Source organism: Trachypithecus francoisi, unplaced genomic scaffold (assembly GCF_009764315.1).
Source record: "Trachypithecus francoisi isolate TF-2019V2 unplaced genomic scaffold, Tfra_2.0 Lachesis_group10, whole genome shotgun sequence".
Classification (NCBI taxonomy): domain Eukaryota; kingdom Metazoa; phylum Chordata; class Mammalia; order Primates; family Cercopithecidae; genus Trachypithecus; species Trachypithecus francoisi.
Genome location: NW_022681455.1, coordinates 104,708,739 through 104,716,843, shown reverse-complemented (window position 1 = coordinate 104,716,843; position 8,105 = coordinate 104,708,739). Strand labels below are relative to the sequence as shown.

Sequence of the window (8,105 nt, the reverse complement as noted above, 5' to 3'; positions counted from 1 at the left end):
TTCCTCATAGACAGCCTTTCTTCACTGAAACCTCATATTGCTGGTGGAAGTATCTCTTGTGTCTCTTTTATGAGGCACTAATGCTATGCATGTGTCCTCCATCCTTATCTGCCTCCCAAAGGCCTCACCTAGTACATCATCTTGGAGGTTAGGATTTCAACATATGAACTTGGCAGAAGGGATGCAAATATTCAAACCAGAGCAATGGGTGAACACAAAATTCTAGTTTTTATGTGTTGCATTTAATGAATCATTAAACATTTAGCAAGAACAGCATCTACTTGGAATTTCATTTCAGAAGGCTGAATTTGGTGGGGGAAATAGTGGTATGTGGATAGGAAGAACTTGTACAATTTTCTATTTTCTTGAACATCACTAGGCCTCAGTGTCTTGTTCTCCAAAACATTAGTGCACACTAATTTTTCAAGTCCATTTAGCATCTTTATTAAAGATCACTTATTGATGACATTTGTGAAGTTTTCGTTTTTGACAGTAGAAATTATAATGCTATAAACATTGCTCTTATTATCCAAATTATTCAGTTCTCTCTACCTTGATGTTCTAAGAATTATGACCAGTTAATATTTACTCAGTTAATAAGCATAACAGTGTTTACTGAGTTAATAAGCATAACAGTGTTTAATGAGTGCTTAGTATCTGTTAGGAATAATTATAAGCACTTCTCTTTGCATTATTAGAGTTATATAAAACGATGCTTCTCTAATTTTAATGTTCATGAGAATCATTTGTGAATCTTGTTAAAATTCAGATTATGATTCAGAAGTTCTGGGGTTGAGCTTGAGATTCTGTGTTACTAACAAGCTCTTACATAATTCTGGTAATCCTGGAGTGAAGATTGTAGTTAGAGTAGCAAGCATGTAAACAACCTTGTTTTGTATATAAGAAAACAGGATTCAGAGGTAAAATAAAGACAACAGTGCTGGGAAGTGGTTGAGTCCGGATCTAAACTCAGGTGCATCCAATAAATAAAGCAGCTACCAAGATGCTGGAAGATTCAGAGATCAGAGTCAGCTGAATGTGTTTTGAGGCTGACATTGGCCTATCTTAAATGGTGAGAATTTGCTGGGAGGAAGCAGGAGATGGATTTAGATAAGTTGATGGGAACCTCTTTATGGAATTTTTTGAAAACTGCTGAATAATTTTGAGCTAATATAGGCTCTAAAGTTTAGATTTGAACTAAAGTTAATTCATGGAATGTCACGATAAACATTTAGAGCTGAGAACGAGTGTATTAGTTCATTCAGGCTGCCTTAGTAAAACACCGTATACTGAGCAATTTATATCTAATAGAAATGCATTTCTGATAGTTTTGAAAGCTGAAAAGCCAAAGGTCATGGTGCCAGCAGGTTCAGTGTCTGGTTAGGACTCGTTCCATGGATGGCATCTTCTGGCAGCATCTCCACATGAACAAAAAGGCAGACGGGTTACGAAAATGCCCTTGAACCCTGTTACTCCTTCAATAAATGTGTGTGTGTGTGTGTGGTGTATGCATGATATATGTTATGAACAAGACCTTTGTAACTATAGTTCAAAAGATACACAAATGACAGAGACTCTTTTATAAGGACACTGATCCTATTCACAAGGGTGGAACCTTCATGACCTAATTATCTCCTTAAAGTCCCACCTCTTAATACTGTTTCATTGGGGATTAAGTTTCAACATGAAATTTGAGGGAACACATTTAGACCATAGCAAAAAGTGACCTTAGGACTATCTGAGTCTTAACTGCTATTTTATAAATAGGAAAACTGAGGCCTGTAGAGGAGCGCTAAACGAAACATGTGAAACGTCTCAAGCTAAGATTGAACAGGAGACACCTGGGTCTTACTCATGACGTTTGGTACATTATGGGGCTCAGTAAGAAATTAATTGCAAAGGCAGACTTAACATTGTTAGTAGGATACACTGAACTAGGTTCCCTTTTAAAGAAACGGACCAAACTAGAGGGTATTTTCATATGCTTTACAGCGTTCTGCTTTCTCTGTGTGCGTGGGTTTGGGCTCTATATCCCCACCCAAATCTCATCTCAACTTGTAATCCCCAGGTGTGAAGGGAGGCAAGTGATTGGATTGTGGGAGTGGTTTCCCCCATGTTGTTCTCCCGACGGTGAGTGAGTTCTCACGAGATCTGATGGTTTTATAAGACTCTCTTCCTCATTACCTTCTTTTCTCTCTCCTGCCACCTTGTGAAGAAATTGCCTGCTTCGTGTTTACCTTCTGCCGTGACTGTAAGTTTCCTGAGGTCTCCCCAGCAATTCAGAATTGTGAGTCATTTAAACTTCTTTCCTTTGTAAATTACCCAGTCTTGTGTATTTCTTCACAGCAGTGTGAGAACAGACTAATGCAGCATGTTTGTGTGCTTCCACCGTTTTAAAAATATTTGTTCTTAAAGTTAGTAAACTGCCTGAAAATGACTTTGATAAAATAGCAATATATATTGACACGTTTTCTGGATTAATTTTGGTGTGTGCTTAATGAAGCAGCTACGTTGTCTGGGGTATACACTCAGGGTTTGTCATTTCGTCCCGGGGATATTTAGGACATGAACACACACAAGGAGTTTAGGAGTGGAAGTTTAACAGGAAGGTGAGAAGAGAAAGAGAAACAGCTCTCTATAGAGAAAGAGGGGTCTCTCAGCAGGAAATACCTGCTGGCGATGGTTATGCTGGATTTTGTAGTACAGCTTGAGGAGCCAGTGTCTGATTTTCTACGGCTCACAGATTGGTTCAATCAGGTATGATGATTAGATAGCATACAGGAAAGGCTGGTTGCCCCACCCTAATCTAATTATGCAAATGAGCGCTCATTGGCCCGCACCGTCTTTTCTGGTCCTTACTGTAAATGTGGCTGGAAGAGAAGGGAAGATGGAGCTGCCATCTTGAACATGTGTAGTCCCTAGTTCCTGCAGGCATTCACCCATGCAAGCTCCCAGCTTGCTTTTCTATGTCTGCAGCTCGACTTTACAGGCTGCTCTTTGTTAGGAAAATGATCTGGGGCTGCTTTTCATTAAAAGGAGAACCTTACCGAGGACTTCCGTACCTTTGCTATCTGCCTAAGTAATTTATTCTTAACTCCTGTATCACTAAGAAAAACATTCTGCCAGAATGAGTGCATGTTGGGTTTGGGAAGGGGGAGTGACAGTCTCCCTTTCACATGAAAATAGCCAACGTAGGTGGTGCAGACATTGGCAGATTCTACTCTAGGGCCATTATTTCAAATTTAAGATTTTTCTCTGTCAGGTTTTTTTCATTTGTTAACATACTCAAAGGAGAAATTGGCAATCTCACTTGAGCATAGGAGAACTCCAAGGTGAGTGTTAAGTGTTCATATTGCCTTTGAGTCAGAGGGCTCCCTGCAATCCCATCTGAAACTCCTACACCAAACTGAAACAGAGATTACCTTAGATACTCTACATAATTTGAGGCAACCAAGCTGAAAGTGATTTGGAACTTCTTATTTATAGGATTTGCTACTCACAAAACCTGCAATCATTAGAGACCACTTTGGAGCCCACAGCTGAGCTGGGGAACACCTAATAAGTAGAGTGCTACTTTCTGCTTTTCATTTTCAGAAGCACTGTTAGAGCTAATCTTTAAGTAGAAAAACACATGATTTCAATTAGTTTCTAGGGGTTAGCAACATGGAAACTCATTTATTGGATACTTTAAAGTCTCAGATTGCTTTTATTCACCACAAATGTAGAAGCTAAAGAAACCAACACCTTTCACTATGGTTTGTGTATCTCCTGAGCTATGGTCACAAAGAACTTGTTCATAATAAATACATGTTACACACAATTTGTTGAAGTGGTGATGAGGTTCCAGAGCATTTTAATCACTGACAATTTGCCTTCAGGCATCTTGAGATACTTTTCCTTGGAGAATTATTTTTGATGTAGATTACTGGATCCAAAAGAAAAAAATCCCCAGTAAGTCAATGATATTATTGAGGGAGGTGGGTAAAGACAAAAAGGAAAAAGAAGACAATAACACACACCTGAATCACATCCTTTTCCCCTTCCCAGTATCCTACCCTATTATCTAGAAGGGAAGGAAGATTTAGTGTGAAAGTTCTCAGTATACTAGTACCAAGCAGTGACCTTTATGATTGCAAGTGGCTCTCACCTGTCTGCCTGCCATTATGGTACCACAAAATTCAGGAACTTAATATTCTGGTGGAATGTCTCCAAAAATAGGTGGTGTGGGGTATTAAGCATTCCACAAGCTTTGCATTTTCTTCTGAATATTTTCTTCTGTGTATCGATTCTTCCATTTGTCCACTAGGTCTTTTCTACATCACTTTCTCAGGCTAACACATAATATCTGTGTGTTGAATGAGCTGGCCACCTAGAATTAATTTGTAAGTGTGATATCATGAATCTCCATTACTCCCTTCTGGGGAAGAGTCATTCTGATGAAAATTTCTTGTGCCCGGCCCTTAACACCTACCTTTCCTGAACATTCCCAGTAATTACTTAAACATACCAGACTCAAACACCTCTCTAATCCATTATAGTGCTCCATTTTTTTGTTTAAATCTTAGAAGGCAAAACTCTAGCCCTGACACTTATTTGTCCGATTATTCTCTTTATTTAATATTCTCCTTTGCTTGACTTTGGAAAAAAACTTTTTCTCTGAGTCTTACTATCTCTTATCTATAAAGGAGGGAATTGAACTGGTTGTTCTCATAATCTTCTGCATTTCTATCATGTCTATCAAATCATGGTGCTAGGAAAGTAAGGATGAAATGTGATATGCATTACTGGTGGGTGAACATCAAACCTAAATCCAAAAAGTATCTCCAAAAAGTCAGTCTGAGGCTGGCAAAATTAGACATGTCCGCATTTCCATAACCAAAAAGCAGAAAATCATCAGTCAAAATACAGCACTGCCAAGCCTACTCCCTTCTCTGATAATTTGTAGCATTTCCTTAATACAAAACAGAGTGAGCCCCAGTTGTCTATTTGGCCTTTGATGTGTGACTACATAGAAGATGTCTCTCTAGCAAGTACATAGTCACTAAATATAAAGTTCTTTGGATCATTGAGATGACACAGATAATTAATTCAGAAAGAGCCTCTTGAGAAACCTGTGCATGAGGTAGAAGAACTTCTGTGATGTGCTTCAGAGAACTCTCATTGTCAAAGTGAAAAGCAGTAGAGTCACAGGAATTTTTCAAAACTGCAATTTGGTAAGAGACCGAATCTACACGGTATTCATTAGCCTGTGACACTCTACCATTAATAATTATCAAACATGGCCGGGCGCGGTGGCTCAAGCCTGTAATCCCAGCACTTTGGGAGGCCGAGACGGGCGGATCACGAGGTCAGGAGATCGAGACCATCCTGGCTAACACGGTGAAACCCCGTCTCTACTAAAATATACAAAAAATTAGCCGGGCGAGATGGCGGGCGCCTGTAGTCCCAGCTACTCGGGAGGCTGAGGCGAGAGAATGGCGTAAACCCGGGAGGCGGAGCTTGCAGTGAGCTGAGATCCGGCCACTGCACTCCAGCCTGGGCGACAGAGCGAGACTCCGTCTCAAAAAAAAAAAAAAAAAAATACCAAAAAACAAGCACCTGCTTGTTGGCAGGTGCCTGTAATCCCAGCTAATTTGGAGGCGGAGACAGGATAATTGCTTCAACCTGGGAGGCAGAGGTTGCTGTGAGCTGAGATCGCGCTATTGCAGTCAAGCCTGGGCAACAAGAGTGAAACTCCATCTCAATCGATCAATATCAAAGATTTCCACCATGAACAGCGCATAGACACTAAAAGGCCAAATATAGTTTGTCAACTTTACTTCCTCTCAGATCACTAGGGTTAAAGCCTGGGAGCCATCTCCACTTCTTTTCCTCTCTCCACCATTTCAGCCAATCAGCTGCAAAGCCCCCAACATTTTATCACACAGATTCACGCTCTTATGACGGCCCCATTGCCGGGGCTTCCATTTAGGTACCATCAAGTGTTACTTGAATTGAGCAATTCTTACATTTAATATTTTTCCTTTCCTTCTGTCTTAACCTTTTAAACCTGCCATATGATGCTATAATTATGTCTCTAAAATTACATCTCTGCCTAATAATTTCCCATGGATATTTGTGGTTCTTGCTTGGGTCTATTAAACAGTCCTTTCTAGTTTCATCTTCTCCCATCTAACAGTCTCCATATCACTGACCTTCCTCTAACCAAATATTTGAGAAACACACTCTTCATTATAAATACCATACATTTCCAAACCTTTTTTAACCTCAGTGTATACTGTTGCACAACGATGTAACATTCTTTTATGCTTGGTAAATCTTCACATTTAAATCTCTGGTCTGTGAAAAATATGTACTAGGTCTTCAGAAACAATTTGGTGTTCTTTCTCTGTAATGTAAGAGTAACCTGTTGATCCGTTTGTCACTATTCGTAATTCTGGCTACTATGATGAACCTTGAGGGGGAACCCAGCCTAATTCAACTTACCATTCCAGGGCCTGTGCTGTGCCAAGAATATTTCAAGCACTAAATAAATAGTATAGAAAAAAGAAGTAGAGTGGGAAGAAGTAGAAAAGAGCATTTCCAAGAGTGAGAAGAATCCATATGGTGGAGCTTAATGTAAGGCGAGAGTAATGCCCTGAGTTAGTTCTGTGTTGCCTTGGCTGGATAGCGTTCAAGAGCATTGCCAGAAGTTGCATGTGGCCTATATTTATGTTCACCAGAGGATCAGTTTCTCAGAATGTTCTCTAAGCAGCTGGCAATTTTCTTGACCGAAGTTGGTTTAAACTTTCTTCTCAACCATGCACAAACATAGCCAACTCATAAGGCACAATGTGGCAGGTACTGTCAATTGCGTCAGACAAAGCCTCTCTGTGAGCAAACACAGATGCAGAGGCAGAAACCTTGGATTGGGGAGATAGTGGAATATCACAGCTACAACCAGTATTTTGCAGAAAGCACTGGAAGTAAATAATGTTTTGTAGAAATTCATGAAAACGCAATAATCAAAAAGTATTCTTGTCCCAAAGGGAGATACGAATGTAATTTGGAAACAAACCTTCTTTAGCAAACAGTAGACATCCTGACCCTAGCTAGACATCATGGTACATGCACAAGAGGACAAATACTGATCAATATTCTTAGCTTCATTAGCTAATAGCAATCTTCAGATCCTTATACTGAATAAGTGGGGGCTAAGATCCAATTTTACTTTATCCACTACACAAAATTGCATAGTTTCTGTAGAGTGAGGCGTAGTTAGTTGTTTGTTTACATCAGTGGTTCTCAACTGGAGGTGATTTGGCAACAACCCTAAGCTGAGGTTGGGAGGAATGGTGGTATTACTGGTATCTAGTGGCTAGAAGCCAGGGATACTGCTAACCATCTCACAGTGCACAGGTCCACCCTATAACAAAGGAGCATCTGGGCCAGAATAAGTTTGAGAACAGTGCTAAGTTTCCCAACAGTGCTAAGTTTGAGAAGCCCTCTAATAGATTGTTGAGTTGGATAATCTCAGCAATTCCTTTATCAATTTGAATAAAAGTCAGTTGAAAGAAACAACCATAAGAACAAAGTCCAAACAAGGCAGATACCGAGACCTAGTGATTTTATCTGACCAGTGGCTTTTTGATCATGGTGCTCAAAAAGAGGTAAGTTGTCAACTCTTCCCTTCCTATCTCTTACTATCTTTGCAATTTGATCAGGATTTCCACTCACATATGGATGAGCTGCATTTTATGTAAGCAAGCAAGCAGACCAGAGCATTAGCAAAGATGAGATAATTCATGACCAGGAGGCAGAATCCCATTTGTGGTGCATCTTAGCAGGGGGGGCAACCTACCTAAGACAAAAGAATTCTCTAAGGTGAGATTCCATTCCCTGTATTCTTCAGGGTTCTAGAACCCAAGCATGAAGGAGCACTGGATTGAGAGTCACAGGATTTGAACTTACAATGTCCTGGATTAGCTTCTCTGTGCCTGAGTTTTTATATCTTCAAAATGGATGATCCAGAATGTTTAGATATATCCCCACCTAAACACAGAATAATTTCTAAAGATGTAATTTCATGTGGAAACTAAAAAGATCATCCAGCTAAAAGTGGTGTT

General features: G+C 39.8%; 1 long non-coding RNA gene across 1 annotated transcript; it reads right to left on the bottom strand.

Annotated features, from left to right (window-relative positions):
- Positions 1-3,747: 3,747 nt before the first annotated feature.
- LOC117088776 lies at positions 3,748-7,827 on the bottom strand. Its single transcript, XR_004439317.1, has 3 exons — positions 7,717-7,827; positions 4,148-4,369; positions 3,748-3,925 (listed from the first exon to the last, which is right to left on the bottom strand). It is a non-coding gene; the product is annotated as an uncharacterized LOC117088776 (long non-coding RNA).
- Between the last annotated feature and the right edge of the window lie 278 nt (positions 7,828-8,105).